This window comes from Aedes albopictus, chromosome 3, assembly GCF_035046485.1.
Source record: "Aedes albopictus strain Foshan chromosome 3, AalbF5, whole genome shotgun sequence".
Lineage (NCBI taxonomy): Eukaryota > Metazoa > Arthropoda > Insecta > Diptera > Culicidae > Aedes > Aedes albopictus.
The window spans coordinates 376,397,497-376,420,993 of NC_085138.1; the positions used below are offsets into that span (position 1 = coordinate 376,397,497).

The following is a 23,497-nucleotide window of genomic DNA, read 5'->3' on the forward strand; positions in this document are numbered from 1 at the left end:
GAGTCCAGACTTCTTCCCCATCAAAATATACCCATATTGTATGGTGTCAGATCCTTAAATTCCATTAAACATTCGCCATCTTGAATTTGGAGCCGCCATCTTGAATATTAGTCTGTCATCTTGAATTTTGGACCGAAATCGTGGAATTTCTGGTCTCCAGTGTACATTTCCGCATAAAATTCGTAAACCATGCTAAAGGTTACAAAAATCGCCGCAGTTTGATGTGTCGCATCATGGGGCTTGGTTCAGTTTTATATACGCCCAGTTCCACCGGTGCTGGTCCGAATCACTGAAATGGTCATGACTCCGGAACGCCTCGACCTATCCGAACCATTTTTAATAGCAAACAATGCGGTAAAATTCCGGTTCGATTCGAGCTATAATCCGAAAAATCCGCCAATGGGAAGTGCCTTCAAAATTAGTGAACTTTTTTTGCGCACGGACATACATACATGCACACATACAGGCATCATCTCAATTCGTCAAACTGAGTTGATTGGTATATGTGACTTGACCCTTCGAGCCTTCTATAAAAAAAATGTTTTGAGTGAACATATAGCCTTTCAGTACACTTCGGTGTACGAGAAAGGCAAAACAATACTTTCGAGCTTATTTGTTTTAGAAAACTATAAGTTATAAAACTAAATTAGTATTTTTCGATCGAAAATCTAATAAATTTTCGAATTAGGGTTAAAAAGCTGCGATAAGTTTGACTATTTTCAAGTAATAGGGGAATCAACGTATATTGGGCACAGTGATACGCCAATATATTTAGGACACTTCCATTTGTTTTTGCCGTAGGTGTTCAAAAAATATTGGCACGTTGCTGTGTCCAAAATATGTTGGTTCTCCTAGCCAGTTTGAGTCAAGCAAAGTCAAAAACATGTAAAGTTCAATTACTACGTAACGGTTGAGATTTGACCATATGCGTAAACATTTTTTTCACCATTTATAATCCTCTATCACTCCTTAAAAAGTTTGCATTCATCCATCGGGACCCCCCGGAATCGGTTCCGGAACACTACCGGTTCAGATATGGTCTGATACTGCTTTCTTGCTAACCTGGGTTACCGAAAATGCCGCTGTTTGATGTGTGGGGTCTCCAGTTAGCCTAGTGGTTAAGGCTATGGATCGCAAATCCGGAGACGGCGGGTTCGATTCCCGTTCCGGTCGGGAAAATTTTCTCGACTCCCTGGGCATAGTGTATCATTGTACTTGCCTCACAATATACAAATTCATGCAATGGCAGGCAAATAAATAGGCTTTCCAGTACACTTATTGGCAAAGGAATTTCAAAATCAATTACCGTAAAATGGGGTATCTTTGATAATGCGGGTAACTTTGATAGTTCGATAGGCATTGTATAGTTTATTTTCTAACTATGATTCCTTCAAGAAGAAAAAGTTAAGAAAAAGGCAAACGTAGATCAATTCTATACATATAAAAGTTCATCTTAGACGTATTTTCATTAAAACCTAGTTTAAATACAACTTTTTGGACGAAAAATAAAAATTGTTGATATTTTTGTCATTTGCCAACCCCTTCAAACATTCTGCTAAACGACTTCGTTACAACTATTCTTTCAAAGAATGGACTATTATTCTCGTTAGAATCATCATATTAGATTCCAAATCTGGCCTTGAATCTCTTAACGAAGTGTGTTTTACGAAATGGAAGCGATTTTGTAAATTGTGACATAAATCTCCATACATTGATAAACGCCTAAAAGTATGCAATGCCCTTGTATTATCATGTAGATAATCTGTGTTGTGCAAAATTTGTTAATAAAACATTAAAAAACTGCCCAAAAATAAGAGAACTCACCATCAATAGCATGTAATCATATGTTTATGTACCGTTAAACATATATTTTTACAAAGATAATGATTTTCGATAGCTAAATCCACTGTGTTTCTCACTAAGTACTCCACAAACACAGTTTTATATGTAGAATTTAGTAAAAATCAATGTTTTGATATAAACATTCTATCTGATAGATTCCACAAGGCTTCTCTCATCATGTTCATACTCCTAAGATTTCAATATGTAATATTTTTTTAAGATTTGATGTGTTTTTCAGGGCATTATCAAAGTTACCCCAAAATGAAAATCTGATTCTCGCTCATATGAAAAACTAAAAGTCACCCAAAATATTTCAGATTATCGAATCTTTCAATTGCAATTCATAACTTGTTTTAAAAATATAAAACTCGGGGATATACTGTTACATGGAAAAATATTAAGAAAATTCGCTGAAAAACTATCAAAGTTACCCCATTTTACGGTAATCAAGGAGTTGGCAGGAAAATTAAAAAAAACCTTAAGGATTTCTGAAAAAATTGCTAAAGGAACTGCCAAAGAATTTTTGATTAAGTTAGCGAACGAACATTCAAAAAAATTAACAAAGAAATTCATTAAAACATTGCCAAAGAAATTCCATAGTAATCGATTGAGATATTCTCTAAGCGATTATCGCAGAAATGGCTAGAAAAACTAGGCAAAGAAATGCCAAAATTTGGGAATTACCAAACTTTTTTAAGAATTAAAAAAAAATCGTCAAAAGATGTACGAAGATATTATTGAAAATCTCCTCGAAACTACCTGACTTTGAAATGGTTTTTGGATCTGACCTCTGATCGGGACCTAATTGAGGCTGTCAACGACGTTGCTAGTAGGATCCTGGCAGACCGCCTTTGTAACAAACACGACTCATCCAAGCGGCATGTCTGAAACCTTCCTTTTCGGTTTTCACCACCAACAGACACACATGTACGTCCTTCCTTTCCTTGCGTGGTTTAGTGAATTGGGTTTGGGACGGGGATAGCCCGAATTCTGGATAAGCCTGCTCCTTTGGCCTGCTGTGAATTGAATTGCTCCTCCCACAACTGGCACTGGTGGCGCTCAGCAGAGCCAGAAACTGTTGTTTGTTACCGAGTTTTTCGGGGACGAAATTTACATTCTTGTTTACCTTAGTAAGTTTCGGTTCGTCCCTCTTCTAGTCGACTAGTTAGGCTTTGGTTGGTTGGATATGACATGTGCGTTTTTTTATACAGATTAGTTTCTTGTTTGATGGCATATGTGGAACACGAAGAAGACTGTTGAGCAAATTGATTGAGCTATTTGAAATAAAAATATGTTCTTATAGCAGGATTTTTTGTGAAAAATGATAAATGACAGAAGTGAGATAGCGGGTAAAAGAGATGTAAAACAGACGTAAAGGTGAAAGAAGATAGAAGATAGGAGATAGAAGATAAGAAGATAGAAGATAGGAGATGAAGATAGAATATTGAAAATAGAAGATAGAAGATAGAAGATAGAAGATAGAAAATAGAAGATAGAAGATAGAAGATAGAAGATAGAAGATAGAAGATAGAAGATAGAAGATAGAAGATAGAAGATAGAAGATAGAAGATAGAAGATAGAAGATAGAAGATAGAAGATAGAAGATAGAAGATAGAAGATAGAAGATAGAAGATAGAAGATAGAAGATAGAAGATAGAAGATAGAAGATAGAAGATAGAAGATAGAAGATAGAAGATAGAAGATAGAAGATAGAAGATAGAAGATAGAAGATAGAAGATAGAAGATAGAAGATAGAAGATAGAAGATAGAAGATAGAAGATAGAAGATAGAAGATAGAAGATAGAAGATAGAAGATAGAAGATAGAAGATAGAAGATAGAAGATAGAAGATAGAAGATAGAAGATAGAAGATAGAAGATAGAAGATAGAAGATAGAAGATGGAAGATAGAAGATAGAAGATAGAAGATAGAAGATAGAAGATAGAAGATAGAAGATAGAAGATAGAAGATAGAAGATAGAAGATAGAAGATAGAAGATAGAAGATAGAAGATAGAAGATAGAAGATAGAAGATAGAAGATAGAAGATAGAAGATAGAAGATAGAAGATAGAAGATAGAAGATAGAAGATAGAAGACAGAAGATAGAAGATAGAAGATAGAAGATAGAAGATAGAAGATAGAAGATAGAAGATAGAAGATAGAAGATAGAAGATAGAAGTCAGAAGAAAAAAAGAAGGTTTCAGATTTGGGGTAGAACTTAGATAAAATGAGTTAAATAAATAAAGAGCAAATCAAGAAAAAGAAGAACGAAAACGGTAGACGATATTCTTATTGAAAGAGTAAACTTTTAGCTTTCATTACAACTGAATAGCTGTTTTGCTTGACAGATTACAAAGACTCCCACGCCACGAAACCACCTAACAAGGAGACATGTTTTTCTCCAATTTGGGACGGCTGGCTTTATGGCATCTTTTATTCCGGCAGTCTTGGAGGCGGTTTTCAGCTGATGATACATCGAAAAAGGTCTTTCAACAGCGACGACGACCATACAAGACGCTGGTTTAGTTTGGCTTGACGAATAACTATGTGTTTATCGTCTGAGCCATGCATTATGGCGGAAAACATAACGAGCCACATGTAGCGAATGGCTGCTTTTCGGAGGGGTCTCTGATCTAGTTTATTCAATAGGGTACAGTGAATAAATATTTGTCAGGATAACATGTGAAAAGGAGGAAGAAGGACCGGTACCATTATCTGGGATTATTACGAAAATCCGGAGGAATATTAACATTAGATCTTAAAAGCTGACAGTTACTGAGTCAGCTACCATGCGTCTCCTCTTTATGGAACTGATTACGACTTGAAAAGCTAATGGAGAATTCTTGGCATGCAATAAAATCTAATAAATTAAAAGTTATTTAAAATTCTAACTTCCCGATTTTATTCGCATCAAATCATTCAATGATCCATTTCCAGTAACAGCCATAAAGCAACAACAACAAAAATCCTTATTGACTTTCTAACGCAGATGTCACGTTCGACTTTTCCAATAACCTCAATTCGACGACACACTCATCCTCTCGGATCGACTTTGTTCTTTCATCTACGAAACCACAGAAAGGCATCCGAGAAGTACTTTCTATGCTTTCTACCCAGCTGCTCAGTTCTAATTATCGGTCACGACGACGAGCACTCTTGCACAACATCAACCATTCTTCTCCTTCCGATCGACCGCGGACTAACGGCTATGGGTGGGGTATTGCTGGATTATTATTGCCTTGTGCTATTAATAGAACCATGGGATGGGAGGGCGCACGTTTGAAAGACTGCTCATTCTAATGGGCGACCAAGGGCAGAGGATTAGATGATGAACATCGCTTTTGACTTCCGCATTTTCGGGTTTTGTTTTTTTTTTTTTTCATTAAATAATGAAGCAAAAATTTCAAAATCGGTTTTCATACACATGCAGAGCAAAGGAAATCTCTGGGTGCTGAAGAAACCTTCGGTGGTGTGACATCGATTTCCGGAGCAATTTCTGGAGGAATCCCCAGAGGAATTCCTGGAGGAATGCCCAGAGAAATTTTGGAGAAATCGCGAAAGAATTTCTGGCGGAATTCCCGGAGTAATTCGTGAAGGAACCCCGGAAAATTCCTGGAGGAAACCTCAAAGAATTTTTGGGGAAATCGCGGAAGAATTTCTGGAAGAATTCCCGGAGTAATTCCTGGAGGAACCTCGGGAGGAATTCGTGGACCGGTGGCATTACTGGAGGATTACCGGAGGAATTCAAGGAGGATTACTTAAGAAACTCCTGGAAACATTCCTGGGACAATTCCCGCAGGAATTCCTGGAGGAATCCTCGGAGGAATTCCTGGAGGAATCCTCGGAGGAATTCCTGGAGGAATCCTCGGAGGAGTTCCTGGAGGAATCCTCGGAGGAATTCCTGGAGGAATCCCCGGAGGAATTCCTGGAGGAATCCCCGGAGGAATTCCTGGAGGAATCTCCGGAGGAATTCCTGGAGGAATCCCCGGAGAAATTCCTGGAGGAATCCTCGGAGGAATTCCTGGAGAAATCCCCGGAGGAATTCCTGGAGGAATCCCCGGAGGAATTCCTGGAGGAATCCCCGAAGGAATTCCTGGATGAATCCCCGAAGGAATTCCTGGAGGAATCCCCGGGGGAATTCCTGGAGGAATCCCCGGGGGAATTCCTGGAGGAATCCCCGGGGGAATTCCTGGAGGAATCCCCGGGGGAATTCCTGGAGGAATCCCCGGGGGAATTCCTGGAGGAATCCCCGGGGGAATTCCTGGAGGAATCCCCGGGGGAATTCCTGGAGGAATCCCCGGGGGAATTCCTGGAGGAATCCCCGGGGGAATTCCTGGAGGAATCCCCGGGGGAATTCCTGGAGGAATCCCCGGGGGAATTCCTGGAGGAATCCCCGGGGGAATTCCTGGAGGAATCCCCGGGGGAATTCCTGGAGGAATCCCCGGGGGAATTCCTGGAGGAATCCCCGGGGGAATTCCTGGAGGAATCCCCGGGAGAATTCCTGGAGGAATCCCCGGGGGAATTCCTGGAGGAATCCCCGGGGGAATTCCTGGAGGAATCCCCGGGGGAATTCCTGGAGGAATCCCCGGGGGAATTCCTGGAGGAATCCCCGGGGGAATTCCTGGAGGAATCCCCGGGGGAATTCCTGGAGGAATCCCCGGGGGAATTCCTGGAGGAATCCCCGGGGGAATTCCTGGAGGAATCCCCGGGGGAATTCCTGGAGGAATCCCCGGGGGAATTCCTGGAGGAATCCCCGGGGGAATTCCTGGAGGAATCCCCGGGGGAATTCCTGGAGGAATCCCCGGGGGAATTCCTGGAGGAATCCCCGGGGGAATTCCTGGAGGAATCCCCGGGGGAATTCCTGGAGGAATCCCCGGGGGAATTCCTGGAGGAATCCCCGGGGGAATTCCTGGAGGAATCCCCGGGGGAATTCCTGGAGGAATCCCCGGGGGAATTCCTGGAGGAATCCCCGGGGGAATTCCTGGAGGAATCCCCGGGGGAATTCCTGGAGGAATCCCCGGGGGAATTCCTGGAGGAATCCCCGGGGGAATTCCTGGAGGAATCCCCGGGGGAATTCCTGGAGGAATCCCCGGGGGAATTCCTGGAGGAATCCCCGGGGGAATTCCTGGAGGAATCCCCGGGGGAATTCCTGGAGGAATCCCCGGGGGAATTCCTGGAGGAATCCCCGGGGGAATTCCTGGAGGAATCCCCGGGGGAATTCCTGGAGGAATCCCCGGGGGAATTCCTGGAGGAATCCCCGGGGGAATTCCTGGAGGAATCCCCGGGGGAATTCCTGGAGGAATCCCCGGGGGAATTCCTGGAGGAATCCCCGGGGGAATTCCTGGAGGAATCCCCGGGGGAATTCCTGGAGGAATCCCCGGGGGAATTCCTGGAGGAATCCCCGGGGGAATTCCTGGAGGAATCCCCGGGGGAATTCCTGGAGGAATCCCCGGGGGAATTCCTGGAGGAATCCCCGGGGGAATTCCTGGAGGAATCCCCGGGGGAATTCCTGGAGGAATCCCCGGGGGAATTCCTGGAGGAATCCCCGGGGGAATTCCTGGAGGAATCCCCGGGGGAATTCCTGGAGGAATCCCCGGGGGAATTCCTGGAGGAATCCCCGGGGGAATTCCTGGAGGAATCCCCGGGGGAATTCCTGGAGGAATCCCCGGGGGAATTCCTGGAGGAATCCCCGGGGGAATTCCTGGAGGAATCCCCGGGGGAATTCCTGGAGGAATCCCCGGGGGAATTCCTGGAGGAATCCCCGGGGGAATTCCTGGAGGAATCCCCGGGGGAATTCCTGGAGGAATCCCCGGGGGAATTCCTGGAGGAATCCCCGGGGGAATTCCTGGAGGAATCCCCGGGGGAATTCCTGGAGGAATCCCCGGGGGAATTCCTGGAGGAATCCCCGGGGGAATTCCTGGAGGAATCCCCGGGGGAATTCCTGGAGGAATCCCCGGGGGAATTCCTGGAGGAATCCCCGGGGGAATTCCTGGAGGAATCCCCGGGGGAATTCCTGGAGGAATCCCCGGGGGAATTCCTGGAGGAATCCCCGGGGGAATTCCTGGAGGAATCCCCGGGGGAATTCCTGGAGGAATCCCCGGGGGAATTCCTGGAGGAATCCCCGGGGGAATTCCTGGAGGAATCCCCGGGGGAATTCCTGGAGGAATCCCCGCGGGAATTCCTGGAGGAATCCCCGGGGGAATTCCTGGAGGAATCCCCGGGGGAATTCCTGGAGGAATCCCCGGGGGAATTCCTGAAGGAATCCCCGGGGGAATTCCTGGAGGAATCCCCGGGGGAATTCCTGGAGGAATCCCCGGGGGAATTCCTGGAGGAATCCCCGGGGGAATTCCTGGAGGAATCCCCGGGGGAATTCCTGGAGGAATCCCCGGGGGAATTCCTGGAGGAATCCCCGGGGGAATTCCTGGAGGAATCCCCGGGGGAATTCCTGGAGGAATCCCCGGGGGAATTCCTGGAGGAATCCCCGGGGGAATTCCTGGAGGAATCCCCGGGGGAATTCCTGGAGGAATCCCCGGGGGAATTCCTGGAGAAATCCCCGGGGGAATTCCTGGGGGAATCCCCGGGGGAATTCCTGGAGGAATCCCCGGGGGAATTCCTGGAGGAATCCCCGGGGGAATTCCTGGAGGAATCCCCGGGGGAATTCCTGGAGGAATCCCCGGGGGAATTCCTGGAGGAATCCCCGGGGGAATTCCTGGAGGAATCCCCGGGGGAATTCCTGGAGGAATCCCCGGGGGAATTCCTGGAGGAATCCCCGGGGGAATTCCTGGAGGAATCCCCGGAGAAATTCCTGGAGCAGTCCCCGGAGAAATTCCTTGAGGAATCCCCGGAGGAATTCCTTGAGGAATCCACGGAGAAATTCCTGGAGGAGTCCCCAGAGAAATTCCTGAAGGAGTCCCTGGGGAATTCCTGGAGAGATTTCGGAGGTATTCCTGGAGGAATCCCCGGAGGAAATGCTGGAGCTATCGCGGAGGAATTCCTGGAGTAATCTCCGGAGGAATTCCTGGTGGAATCCCCGGAGGAATTGTTGTTCATGAAGCAATTTCTGGAGAAATCCTCGGAGGCACTCCTGGAGGAATTTCTTAAGGAATCTATGGAGGAATTTCTGCAGGAATCGCCGGAGGAATACCTGGAGCAATTCGTGGAGGATTTTTTGGAGAATCCTTGGGAGAACTCCTGGGGCAATTCTGGATAATTCTAGGAGGAATCCCTGAAGGAATCCCTTGATAAATATCTGGGAATATTCCTCGATGAATTCCTGGATATATTTCTTAAGGAATCCCTGGAGAGGTTATAGGGGAAATCACAAAGGAATTCCAGGAGAAATTTCATAGGAATCCCTGGAGGTAATACTGTAGGAATACCTTTGGAGAAAACCCTGTTTGATTTCTTGGTGGAACTCCTGGAAGAATCCCTGGAGGAATCCTTAAGGAAAGTATTTGATTTTCAGAGCAATCTCTGGAAGAAACCCTGGACGGAAGTCCTTGTGAAATCCTCGGAAGTACTCCTGGAGGAATTCTTGTGGAAATTTCTTCAAGAACCCCTGAAAGCATGTTTGGAGGTATTCTGTGGGGAAGTCCTAGAGGAATCCCTGGAAAAATATCAGAGGATTTTCTGGAGGAATTTCAGAAGAATCCCTGAAGGAAACCTTGGAGTTTCAGAGGAAACCCTGGATGAAGACTCAGAGGAATACTTGAAGAAATGCCAGAAGGAATACATTCAGGAATCCTTGGAGGAATTATTAAAGGAATTCGTGTAGCCTTTATATTTTTTTAGGGCGAATATAAGAAATAGTCACACCTCGAATTTTCCAGAGTATTTAATATCATGAATCAATAATCGGTGTGTAATGATAAGTTAATCGATTGGCCAGCTGTTGCTGCTGTTATGTTTCATTCTTCTTTATAATAATTCCCATGGGTTTATCAATCGTTCACCCTGATGACTCCTGCTCAGTTCGTGACCTGCATTAAATATATAGAAATGAAACTTGAACTCATCTTGCCCATCTTCGATCGTTTTCTCTTCTCCCATCGTATCCCGTTCTGGAAAATTGTAACAGTGCATCGACAGAGTTGCATCCCTATCCCGAGAGAACCATACCCTTACTCCATAACCATTAAGAATAAATGTATCGGAACTTACTGCTGACTGGGTTGATTGCTGACTGCTCTGTTCTTCTGTGAGCCTCCGGACACCGTTCAATATCCAATTACGTGCACAAGTTCTCGCTTCTTCCGGTTGCACTTCAGCGCTGACACTGCTCCTTGTCCTTTCCTCCTCACATTATTTTTTTTCAATTTATTATTTTTGCACGTCACTTTCTCCCTCTCTTGCAATGTAATACAATGATAACACACAACGTTACTCCGCGGGCGTCTTTCACTCTATCCGAGCATAAAATTATCGATTACGCTTGTGGGCACATTTTGCCAGCTACACGTGGAACTGTCGACACGAATCCCCTGGCGTCTCTTGAACTTCAAACCAACTAGCAGCGTTCGTTCACAGCGTGCAGCGTCCTGGCTGGCGTTATGGTTCCGTTCGGTCTGTCTGACTGCAGCTCAATAATATGTTTTTTTTCCCCTGTACTTTCAACTGAATAGGTCTGACGGGAATGGTTTCTGTTCAACCACCCTCACCTCACTTTCCCTGCTGTGAGCCCTAGAAAGAGGGATACGACCGACACCGAGTGCTCTTAACGGATTTTCATTTGTGCGACATGTCGACGGTCGCCGAGGCAGAACCCACCGCCCCAAAGGGCTCAAGGTTTTTCCTCGTCCCGTCGGCCTGTAGCACACTACAAAAACTCCGTGGTTGGGGTTTTGCTGGCACCGGCACTGACTTGGGGTTTTACCTGATCTCGGGGTGTGCAGTGAATTGAAAAAGAACTGGGATGACACTGGGTGGCAAAATTCGACGAAACCAAATCAATATATAAATAAATGAAATACCTAAACATTTAAAATACAGGGGATGGCCAAAATGTTTGGGATACGCAACTTTTTTTCTCCCACAAAAAAAATTCAACATGCTGTAACTTTTGATTGATAGAGTGCATAAAAAATCTCAAATTTTGACTGTTTGTCAACCTATTATATGTGCATCATTGGTACAAATTTGGGCTCGATTGATTAATTATTCGCGAAGTAAGAACCGTTCGGGTAAATTACTTACGGCGAACTTTGTTCGATCGTAGAGTTCTGCGGAGTCCAAAGTAAGCTCGATTTCCTGCCACAATGCGTCTCTGAATTTCTTTGCTGGTGTCATTGTCGGCGGTCACCAGTGAGCACAAGAACACGAATTCTTCAACCGCCTCGATTTCATCACCGTCGATAGAAATTCGGGGTGGCGGGCGTGGTGATTTCTCCTTGGAGCCCTTTGCCATCATGTACTTTGTCTTCGACACATTAATGACTAATCCGATTCGCCTGGCTTCACTCTTTAGTCGAATGTACGTTTCCGCCATCGTCTCAAATTTACGAGCAATAATATCAATATCATCGACGAAACCAAGCAGCTGAACGGACTTTGTGAAAATCGTCCCGCTCGTGTTTATCCCCGCTCTTCTTATTACCCCCTCTAAAGCAATGTTGAACAGCAAGCACGAAAGACCATTACCTTGCCGTAACCCTCTGCGAGATTCGAAGGGACTCGAGAGTGTCCCTGATACTCGAACTATGCACATCACTCGATCCATCGTCGCCTTGATCAACAGTGTCTGTTTATCCGGGAATTCGTATTCGTGCATAATCTGCCATAGCTGTTCTCGATCGATTGTATCATACGCCGATTTGAAATCGATGAACAAATGATGTGTGGGCACGTTGTATTCGCGGCATTTCTGCAACACCCGGCGGATGGCGAACATCTGGTCCGTTGTAGCGCGTACACCCATAAATCCAGCCTGATATTGCCCCACGAACTCTCTTGCAATCGGTGATAGACGGCGGCATAAAATTTGAGAGAGTATCTTGTAGGCAGTGCTCAGTAGTGTGATCGCGCGGTAGTTCCCGCAATCCAACTTGTCGCCCTTTTTGTAGATGGGACACATGATACCTTCCATCCATTCCTCCGGTAATACTTCCTCCTCCCAAATCTTGGTAATGACCCAGTGTAGTGCTCTCACCAGTGCTTCTCCACCGTATTTTAGAAGCTCGCTTGGTAGTTGATCTGCTCCAGCAGCTTTGTTGTTTTTCAACCGGCCAACCTCCTCCTCAATCTCTTGGAGGTCAGGGGCCGGAAATCTTTCGTCCTGTGCACATACTCCTAGATCTGTTACCATGCCACCTTCGGTACTTGCAACGTCGCCATTGAGGTGCTCATCGTAATGCTGCCGCCACTTCTCGACCACCTCACGCTCGCTCGTGAGAATATTTCCGTGATTATCTGTCGGCACATGTCGGCTTGTGGCACAAAGCCTCTGCGCGAGCGGTTCAGCTTCTCGTAGAACTTTCGTGTGTCCTTAGCGCGGTACAGCTCTTCCATCGCTTCGCGATCTCGTTCTTCCTGCTGGCGCTTCTTCATCCGGAAGACTGAGTTCTGCCTGTTCCGCGCCTGTTTGTAACGTACCTCATTCGCTCTCGTACGGTGTTGCAGCGCTCTCGCCCATGCTGTATTCTTCTCGTTTTTTCAACTGTTCACATTCGCCGTCGTACCAGTCGTTTCTGTGATTCGGAGTCGCGAAGCCTAGTGCTCTAGCCGAGGTACTACCTATGGCAGATCGGGTGTCCCTCCAACCATCTTCAAGTGTAGCTGCGCCAAGCTGCTCTTCCGGTGGTAGGGCCACTGCTAACTGCTGCGCGTAGTCTTGAGCCACTTTTACGTTACGCAGCTGCTCGATGTTGAGCCGCGGCGTTCGACTTCGACGCGTGGTGATAACTGTCGAAAATTTTGAGCGCATGCATACAGCGACTAAGTAGTGATCTGAATCTATATTCGCACTGCGGTATGTGCGGACATTGGTTATATCCGAGAAGAATTTACCGTCGATTAGAACGTGGTCGATTTGGTTTTCTGTTTGGTGGTCGGGTGATCTCCAGGTGGCTTTGTGGATATCTTTGCGGAGAAAGGAGGTGCTTCGGACTACCATACCACGGGATGCTGCAAAGTTTACGCATCGCTGGCCGTTATCATTCGAAACGACGTGCAGGCTGTTTCGCCCGATTACCGGTATGTACATTTCCTCCCTTCCTACCTGCGCGTTCATGTCGCCGATAACGATTTTCATGTCACACGGCGAGCAACCATCGTATGTTTGCTCTAACTGCGCGTAGAACGCTTCTTTCTCGTCATCGGGTGTCCCTTTGTGTGGACAGTGGACGTTGATGATGCTGTAGTTGAAGAAACGGCCCTTAACTCTCAACTTGCACATCCTTGCGTTGATCGGCTGGCACCCGATGACACGTTGTCACATTTTTTCCAACATTATAAATCCTGTTCCCAGTTCATTGATGGTGCCACAGCTTTGGTAGAAGGTAGCCGCTCGATGCCCGCTTTTCCACACTTTCTGTCCAGTTCAACAAAGTTCCTGCAACGCCACTATGTCCGAAGTTGCGTCGTAAATTATCCTGTCACATCCTGCGAAACCTAGTGACTTGCAATTCCATGTTCCAAGTTTGCAATCGTAGTCCTTATTTCGTCGCGTGGGTCTTTGCCGATTGTATCGAGTCGTATTTTCTCCTATGTTATTCGGAATGGGGATTTTTACGGGTGGCTTATTGGGCCTTCGCCAACACTCCTGTCTCGCCGGAGGGCCATCGTGCCAGTTCTGTTTAACGTCCCAACCAACACTGGGACGACCACGCTGGGGCTACTACCTTGGATCTAGCTGGGCGTGGTGCAGCGTTTCTTACTCAGCCGCTAGATGCCAGAACAGACGCTGTTTGAGCCGCACCTCCTTGGTGAACAGACACTCGGATCGTACCTCCTCAATCTAGCTGAAGTCAGAAGGACAACAGTGCCCAGGCTGCACTACCAACTAAGCACACAACTCTTAGCTGGCGGTCTTGTCATCACTTGACCCGTGGAAGCATGAGGTAGGAACTTGTGAGGACCACAGCTATATTGGACGCTCTCCTTATCGACTCACCGTTTCGCAGCCCAAAAAAAATGTTTATATAGTACTCTTCAATTTGTTCTCCAACTGTTGCTTCCTTGACCTGATCAAAAGTTATGTACTAACAGGCTACCGTTTTCAATAAAATACTATGTATTACTATCCTATACATAAGGGCACGCGAGCGTTGAATGCTATTCTATATTTTGATTAGGTACATTGCATTCTAGAGGCGGATGGCCTTAATTGCTGTCAGTTTACTTTAGGTGTAAGTTGATATAGACTAGCAATGGTTCTTAAATGGAATACCATTACATATGCTATGGTTTCGAAAGTATACTTTATCGAAGTCGTAATTTGCAAGAGAAATAATGCTTCAGATGTATTAATGAGGTTTCTTGGGGTATTTTATCCCAAGACTAGACCAAATCGGTGATTTTAGAACCCAAAAACATCTCAGAAATATCGCAATTCTGAGCACGAATTTGGCCCAATTGGGTTCTAGAATCACTGATTTAGTCTAGAAATGTGATGTTTGAAAATTAAATTTGAAATGTTTTTTGAAGGTTTGTTCTAGCAAAAAAATCACTGAAACCCTTTGCGCCACCCCTAAATATCAACCGAAATCGCTCATTTTTGTACAGCTTACTTATTTCGTTTAGTAGATCACTTTCCACTTGAGAAATCGTATCCCGGAGAGATTTTTTAAAATGAGCCCCACCCTAAAGACATGCACGCTGATCTTAGGAGGGTAAATCATTTTTGAATGGACAATTTTAACAATTCTGTAATGTTTGCTGAAAAAAATCCCACATTTTTTTTACCGAAAATCCTGTAAAATGCCAGTTATTTATGGCGTCTTCAAGAATCCGCAAAAAAAATGCCCAATATTTCCGGCAAAACATTCTCAAGGATTTCAAACTAGTTAAGACACCATGCCGACAAAAATAGGGCAAAATGATTTATCAGGATTTTTCCAAAAGCTTTCCAATATTTTGCCAAAATTTCACCCGTTAATTTCACCTGAAATATAACCCTTTAGACAAGGTATAGTTTGAGAATTTTTGTATTTATTTTTTTTTTCAGGAAAATCTAAACTTTTTCATTCTTGACTGGTATTTAGGACGTTTCTGAATATTTCAAAACGGCTTTGTATTGGCTGACCATCCGTCCCGTATTTAACGGGACAGCTGATTTTTCAAATGTTCACCACTCGTTCTCAAGTAGCATTTTAATTACAATCTAATCTTGTAGAGGTTTTTAAAACCAACTAAAGGCGAAACTGGAAGCATTTTTTCATATTTTCGGTTTTTGATTTTTTATTAAAAAACGAAGCAATATTTTCAAAATCGGTTTTCGTGCACATGTAGAGTATGGATCAAGTTATCTTTTGATTTTTTATGAGGTGGAAAATGTTTTCCATTTTAGCAGAAACCATTTTTTTGAAAATGGTTTCTGCAAAAACGAAAAATATTTTCCACCACAAAAAAAAAATCAGAAGATACCATGATCCATACTCTACATGTGCACGAAAACCGATTTTGAAAATATTGCTTCGTTATATAATAAAAAATCAAAAACCAAAAAGTGAGGAAATGCTTCTAGTTTCGCCTCAAAGCTACTAACACCTTTTGTTTTGGTTTTATGATGGTTTGCAGAACCTTTTCTTGTCCGTTTGACTAAAAAAGTTTCTAGAGTTGTGCATCCTTTTAATTATGTTTTTCGTTATTTCAAGCTTGGATGGCATTGTTTTTAACATCCACTTTGTGTTTTGGACATTGATTTACTTTATGTAGAGTTTTCAACATATGTACTGTATTTAAACGGGACAAATGAGGTTAGCGTAGTTTTGGATGTAGTTTAAAGCGTCTTTTTTTTTAATTATTGAAAAAAAAAATAAGTTTTGTTCATTTTTATGTCACTGTTTTGATTGCTTTAGGCCGCAACAGTTATCAGATTATAAATTTTTCCCTCATCATTCTATTTTAGTAAAAGAGTTTAAAGAAAATGAATACACTCGAATTATTTTCCCTCAAATCACACAAAAAATTAAATATGCAAAATGACAATGTTTAAAAATATATAAGTCTCAAAATGTTTTCGTCCTATTAAAAATCGGTATCTCAAATATGCTTTCAGGAAAAAATACTGTGTATGGAATAGTCAAAAAAAAAATTAGAAAAAATCACCAAAATTCACAAGATTGCGAATTAAAAAGAATTATCTACTGAAACATGATTGAACCGATTTAAGATGACGAAAAATAATATTTAGATCAAAATCGAAAATTCGGGTATTAGAGGAATAGGAATTTTATCCGATATTAGAAAAGGACTTCGGCCAGTACTTTACAAGAAATTCAAGCTTCATAATTGCAGGTTAATCTCAAGAAATATCACCAAAATTTACCATTTTTTGGAAGAAAATTCAAAAAAGTATCCATTGCTATCAAATGAATTATATGAAATATTGCCAAAAGTACTTTAAAATAAATTTTGCTATGGAATATGAAAAAAATAAAACGGTGCAGAATGATCTGAAAAAAAAAAAACTTAGGAAAAATTGTATAAGAATTTTACAAGACAGTTTTTGGAAACCGTTCCATAATTTCTCCAATTATTTTAATATTAATGCATCTGCGAGGTCCATAATGAAACTACATAATAAATGCACAAGAAAAGAAAATTGAAGCATAGAGCTTTTTCAGCTCAACGCACGAATCAAGTTTATCCAAAAAGTATAACTCGAAAACGGTTTTTTTTATTGATATTTTAGAAAGTTCTTTTTTCAATTTTCCAAAAATCTCTAAAAATCCAAAAATATTATCTGGATTTTTTTCTAATTTTATTTTTTCTGTAGAAAGCTCAAAATTTTCCAAGAAGCCCAGTGTGAACAAATGCTTATAACTTAACATTTTTTTTCTCGATTGTTTTTCATCGATTTTAAAAACTATCAAACTTTTCGAATTTTTTATATCAAAAATAGATTATACCCACAAACTTCAATAAGAAAACTATACATGTTATTTTCCTTATCCAATGAACCAGCAGATAATAAAATATACATTGTACATCGAGTTTCTTTCCACATTAGTCATTATTTTAGAATTTCGTACATTATGTAGTTCAAAATCAAAATATTCAAAAAAATAAACACAGAATCACAACTTTCTTTTATCATTTTCAAGATATTTGGAGTTAAAGGGGAACAACCATTATCTCTGAAAATCTGCCACCCAGTGTAATCCTAGCATTTTGATGTACGAAAACCCCCTCACATTACCGCTTTCTCCTGTTGCTCCCCCTAAACCAGCTGAGTTTTCACATCACTGCCATTCCGTTCACTTACTATTATGTCTATTTCCCTTCTACGCGTTACACAATGTTTTGGTGCTGGAAATCATGTACTCCTTCAAGAGTACATCATAATCCACTTGATTTATTCGATAAACACCACAACTTCAAAACTTCTTCGAAAAATTCTTCGACAGTCCGCACAAAAATCACATCCTTGCATCACACCATCGAATCGACTCTCACACTACCTATAGGTAATCACAATTCCCAGTCCAGCTCCAAAATCCAGTGCAACAATCGAGCAAAAGGAATAAGAAGTCCCATTTCCAGTGCCCAACCAGTGGAAACCTCTGACCGTCACGAAGGTGAAGCTCAAACTGAACCCGACCCAGCATGGGTTGTGTTGTTTTGATCCAGGCCTAGCATTTCCATGCCATCGAGACTCGCTCGAGAGACAAGGACATTACGGTCTGTCTCTCTTGGTGCGTGTCACGTAATGTGCTGCCTGCATAGATACAGGCTAATTCGCTCTCGATGGTAGGTTATTCTGCGAGGCTCTCACAGTTGGCTGTTGTAACTTGCATGCAAGTAGGGAGAGAGCACACTTGAAATTGCTCATTGACACGAAATATTTTCAACACGACAGTCCGCTTCAATATTCGAAAAACACGAATTGTAAGCTGCTTCCAGAAATTCATTTCTACTTGAATGATTCGACTTTAGAGTGTATGGTGATAAGCATGAGCGATGCAGAGTCGAACCCTTCCTATCATCAGGTGTGGGACGGAAAACGCGATTCTAAAACATATGTCAGAGAGAGAGAGAGTTTGTTCTGAGGGATCGACTGTGGTTTTGCTTGTAATTTCTCCACAGGAAAGAACGTTGACTCAGTTGAGGGATTACATCCACGACTGACACGTAAGGGTTCCAAACGAATATCACAATAAAAACAGTCAAAAGTAAATTCACTCTGTAGGGATTCCTCCAAAGATTTCTCTAGGGATTCCTTATAAAATTCTTCCGAGAATGTCTTCAGGGAATTCCTCCAGGAGTTCGTCCAGTGGTTTATCCAGCGATTCCGCCAGGAGTTCCTCCAGAAATTTATCCAGGAATTCCTGCAGAAACACTTCCAGGAATTTCTCAGGAAATTCCTTCAATAATTTTTCTAGGGGTTCTTCCAGGGATTCCTCCAAATATTCTTTCAGAGATTCCTCCAGGGACTTCTCCAGGAGTTACCGGAGGAATGACTCCAGGTGTTTCTACAGGAATTCCTCCAGGGATTCCTCCAGGAATTCCTCCAAGGATTCCACCAGGAATATCTCAAGGGATTCCTCCAGGCATTCCTCCAGGCATCCCTCTAGGGATTCCTCCAGAGATTCCTCCGGGGATGTTTCTAGAAATTTTCTCAGGGAACCTCCAAGGATTACTGATTACTCATGGAATTCCTCCAGAAATTATCTAAGAAATTCCTCCAGGAGTTTCCCAAGGAATTCATACAGGAATTTCCCAAGAGGGTAATCGAGGAATCCCCGAGGCATTCCTCCTGGAATTCCCCCAGGGATATCTCAAGTTTTTTCCCAAGAGTTGCCTTGAGTAACTCCGCCAGGAATTTCTGCAGGGATTTCTCCAGGAATTCCTCCAGGAATTCATCCATGGATATCTCCAGGTATTCTCCTAGGGATTCCTCCGGGAACTCACAGATTCCTACAGAAATTCCTTCAAGAATTCTCTCAGGAATTCATCCAAAAATTCCTCCAAGTATTCTTTCAGGGATTCATTCGCTGATTCTTCCATGAATTCCTCTAAGGATTCCTCCGAGGATTCCTCCAGGAATTCCTCCAGGAATTCCTCCAGGAATTCCTCCAGGAATTCCTCCAGGAATACCTCCTGGGATTCTTTTTGAGATTCCTCAAGGAATTTCTCTAGGTACTTCTCCAGGAGTTACCGAAGGGATTCCTCCAGGAGTTTCTCAAGAGATTCCTCCAGGAGTTCCTCCAGAGATTCCTCCAGAAATTCCTCTAGTGATTCCTCCAAGAATTTTTCCAAAGATTTTTCCCGCAAGGCGTTCTCCGGGGATTCTTGCAGGAATTCCTCTAGTCATTTCTAGAGGAATTCCTCTTAGGATTTCTCAAGGAACTTCTCCAGGGAACCCTCTAGGGAATTTCTCCAGGGATTCCTCCAGGTATTCCTTCGACTCTTCGAGAATTTCACCAGGGATTCCTTTACGAGTCCCTTCAGGGATTTCTTTAGTAATTCCGCCAAAAATCCTTTAGGAATTCTTTCAGAAATTCCTTCAGAAATTCCTTCAGGGATTCTTTCAAGAATTCCTTCAGGGATTCCTTCAGGAATTCATCCAGAAATAACTTCAGGAATTCATCCAGAAATAACTTCAGGAATTTATTGATTGATTTATCACTGTCCACAGAGGCACCAAGGGGAACCAGGAATTCCTCCAGGAATTCCTCCGAGGATGCCTCCAGGAATTCTTTTTCGGAATTCTTCAAGGAATTTCTCTAAGGACTTCTCCAGGAGTTACTAAAGGTATTCCACCAGGAGTTTCCCAAGGGATTATTCCAAGAGTTCTTCCACGGATTCCTCCAGGAATTTCTCATGGAATTCCTCCAGGGATTCTTGTAGAAATTCCTCCTGTAATTTCTCCAGGAATTTCTTCAGGAATTTTTCATGGGATTTCTCAAAGAACTCCTCCAGGCAATTCTCCAGGAATTTTTCCAGGGATTCCTTCTGTAATGTCTCTGGAATTCCTTCAAGAATTCTTCGAAAGAATTCCTCCAGGTAATCCTTCGAGAATTCCGTCAGGGCTTTCTTTATGAGTCCCTTCAGGAATTTCTTCAGGATTTTCGCCAAGGATTCCTGCAGGAATTTCGCCAAGGATTCCCACAGGAATTCTTTCAGAAATTCCTTGAGGAATTCCTTGAGGAATTCTTCCAGGAATTTCCCCCGGAATTCCTTCAGAAATTCTTCAAGGAATTCCTCCGGTAATTCTTCCAGAGATTCCACCTGAAATTCCTCCGAAGATTCCTCCGGGATTCCTCCGGGGAATCTTCCAGAAATTCTTCAGGGAATTCCTTCGGTGATTATTCCAGGAATTCCTCATGGGATTCTTTCGGGATTCCTCCAGGAATTCTTCCAGGAATTCCTCCAGGAATTCCTCCAGGAATTTCTCCAGGAATTCCTCCGGAGATCAGGAATTCCTCCGGAGATCAGGAATTCCCCCGGAGATCAGAAATTCCTTCGGGGAATCCTCCAGGAATTCTTCCGGGGATTCCTCCAGGAATTCATCCGGGGATTCCTCCAGGGATTCCTCCAGGAATTCCTCCAGGGATTCCTCCAGGAATTCCTCAGTGGATTCCTCCAGGAATTCCTCCGTGGATTCTTCCAGGAATTCCTCCGTGGATTCTTCCAGGAATTCCTCCGTGGATTCCCCCAGGAATTCCTCAAGGAATTCCTCCGGGAATTCCTCCGGGGATTCCTCCAGGAATTCCTCCAGGAATTCCTCCAGGAATTCCTCCAGGAATTCCTCCAGGAATTCCTCCAGGAATTCCTCCAGGAATTCCTCCAGGAATTCCTCCAGGAATACCTCCCGGAATTTCTCCAGGAATTCCTCCAGGAATTCCCCCGGGGATTCCTCCAGGAATTTCCCCGGAGATTCCTCCAGGAATTCCCCCGGAGATTCCTCCAGGAATTCCCCCGGAGATTCCTCCAGGATTTCCCCTGGAGATTCCTCCAGGAATTCCCCCGGAGATTCCTCCAGGAATTCCTCCAGGAATACCTCCCGGAATTTCTCCAGGAATTCCTCCAGGAATTCCCCCGGGGATTCCTCCAGGAATTTCCCCGGAGATTCCTCCAGGAATTCCCCCGGAGATTCCTCCAGGAATTCCCCCGGAGATTCCTCCAGGAATTCCTCCGGAGATTCCTCCAGGAATTCCTCCGGAGATTCCTCCAGGAATTCCTCCGGAGATTCCTCCGGAGATTCCTCCAGGAATTCCTCCGGAGATTCCTCCAGGAATTCCTCCGGAGATTCCTCCAGGAATTCCTCCGGAGATTCCTCCAGGAATTCCACCGGAGATTCCTCCAGGAATTCCTCCGGAGATTCCTCCAGGAATTCCTCCGGAGATTCCTCCAGGAATTCCTCCGGAGATTCCTCCAGGAATTCCTCCGGAGATTCCTCCAGGAATTCCTCCGGAGATTTCTCCAGGAATTCCTCCGGAGATTCCTCCAGAATTCCTCCGGAGATTCCTCCGGAGATTCCTCCAGGAATTCCTCCGGAGATTCCTCCAGGAATTCCTCCGGGGATTTCTCCAGGAATTCCTCCGGGGATTCCTCCAGGAATTCCTCCGGGGATTCCTCCAGGAATTTCCCCGGGGATTCCTCCAGGAATTTCCCCGGGGATTCCTCCAGGAATTTCCCCGGGGATTCCTCCAGGAATTTCCCCGGGGATTCCTCCAGGAATTTCCCCGGGGATTCCTCCAGGAATTTCCCCGGGGATTCCTCCAGGAATTTCCCCGGGGATTCCTCCAGGAATTTCCCCGGGGATTCCTCCAGGAATTTCCCCGGGGATTCCTCCAGGAATTTCCCCGGGGATTCCTCCAGAAATTTCCCCGGGGATTCCTCCAGGAATTCCACCGGGGATTCCCCCAGGAATTCCACCGGGGATTCCCCCAGGAATTCCACCGGGGATTCCCCCAGGAATTCCACCGGGGATTCCTCCAGGAATTCCACCGGGGATTCCTCCAGGAATTCCACCGGGGATTCCTCCAGGAATTCCACCGGGGATTCCCCCAGGAATTCCACCGGGGATTCCCCCAGGAATTCCACCGGGGATTCCCCCAGGAATTCCACCGGGGATTCCCCCAGGAATTCCACCGGGGATTCCCCCAGGAATTCCTCCGGGGATTCCCCCAGGAATTCCTCCGGGGATTCCCCCAGGAATTCCCCCGGGGATTCCTCCAGGAACTCCTCCGGGGATTCCTCCAGGAACTCCTCCGGGGATTCCTCCAGGAATTCCTCCGTGGATTCCTCCAGGAATTCCTCCGAGGATTCCTCCAGGAATTCCTCCGAGGATTCCTCCAGGAATTCCTCCGGGGATTCCTCCAGGAATTCCTCAAGGAATTTCTCCAGGAATTCCTCAAGGAATTTCTCCAGGAATTCCTTCAGGAATTTTTCATGGGATTTCTCAAAGAACTCCTCCAGGCAATTCTCCAGGAATTTTTCCAGGGATTCCTTCTGTAATGTCTCTGGAATTCCTTCAAGAATTCCTCGAAAGAATTCCTCCAGGTAATCCTTCGAGAATTCCGTCAGGGCTTTCTTTATGAGTCCCTTCAGGAATTTCTTCAGGATTTTCGCCAAGGATTCCTGCAGGAATTTCGCCAAGGATTCCCACAGGAATTCTTTCAGAAATTCCTTGAGGAATTCCTTGAGGAATTCCTTGAGGAATTCTTCCAGGAATTTCCCCCGAAATTCCTTCAGAAATTCTTCAAGGAATTCCTCCGGTAATTCTTCCAGAGATTCCACCTGAAATTCCTCCGAAGATTCCTCCGGGATTCCTCCGGGGAATCTTCCAGGAATTCTTCAGGGAATTCCTTCGGTGATTATTCCAGGAATTCCTCATGGGATTCCGCCAGGAATTCTTTCGGGATTCCTCCAGGAATTCTTCCAGGAATTCCTCCAGGAATTCCTCCAGGAATTCCTCCAGGAATTCCTCCGGAGATCAGGAATTCCCCCGGAGATCAGAAATTCCTCCGGGGATTCCTCCAGGAACTCCTTCGGGGATTCCTCCAGGAATTCCTCCAGGGATTCCTCCAGGAATTCCTCAGTGGATTCCTCCAGGAATTCCTCCGTGGATTCTTCCAGGAATTCCTCCGTGGATTCCCCCAGGAATTCCTCAAGGAATTCCTCCGGGAATTCCTCCAGGAATTCCTCCAGGAATTCCTCCAGGAATTCCTCCAGGAATTCCTCCAGGAATACCTCCCGGAATTTCTCCAGGAATTCCTCCAGGAATTCCCCCGGGGATTCCTCCAGGAATTTCCCCGGAGATTCCTCCAGGAATTCCCCCGGAGATTCCTCCAGGAATTCCCCCGGAGATTCCTCCAGGATTTCCCCTGGAGATTCCTCCAGGAATTCCCCCGGAGATTCCTCCAGGAATTCCTCCAGGAATTCCTCCAGGAATTCCTCCAGGAATTCCTCCAGGAATTCCTCCAGGAATTTCTCCTGGAATTCCTCCAGGAATTCCTCCAGGAGTTCCTCCGGGGATTCCTCCAGGAATTCCT

At 44.7% G+C, this 23,497-nt stretch overlaps 1 protein-coding gene across 4 annotated transcripts in view; it reads right to left on the reverse strand.

Annotated features, from left to right (window-relative positions):
- The window catches only part of LOC109409870 (uncharacterized), a 240,379-nt gene that overhangs the window by 185,610 nt on the left and 31,272 nt on the right, over positions 1–23,497 (reverse strand). Inside the window, exons 1-2 of one of the 4 annotated variants that reach the window (XM_062855751.1) lie at positions 17,263–17,734; positions 10,002–10,520 (exon numbers count right to left, since the gene is read on the reverse strand). The exons of 1 other annotated variant lie outside the window; for it this stretch is intronic. The gene's annotated coding sequence lies outside the window, so the exon portion shown is untranslated. Of the gene's footprint in view, positions 1–10,001; positions 10,521–17,196; positions 17,735–23,497 lie in introns of those variants that run through there. 2 more of the 4 variants (XM_062855750.1, XM_062855752.1) reach the window with 2 other exon arrangements.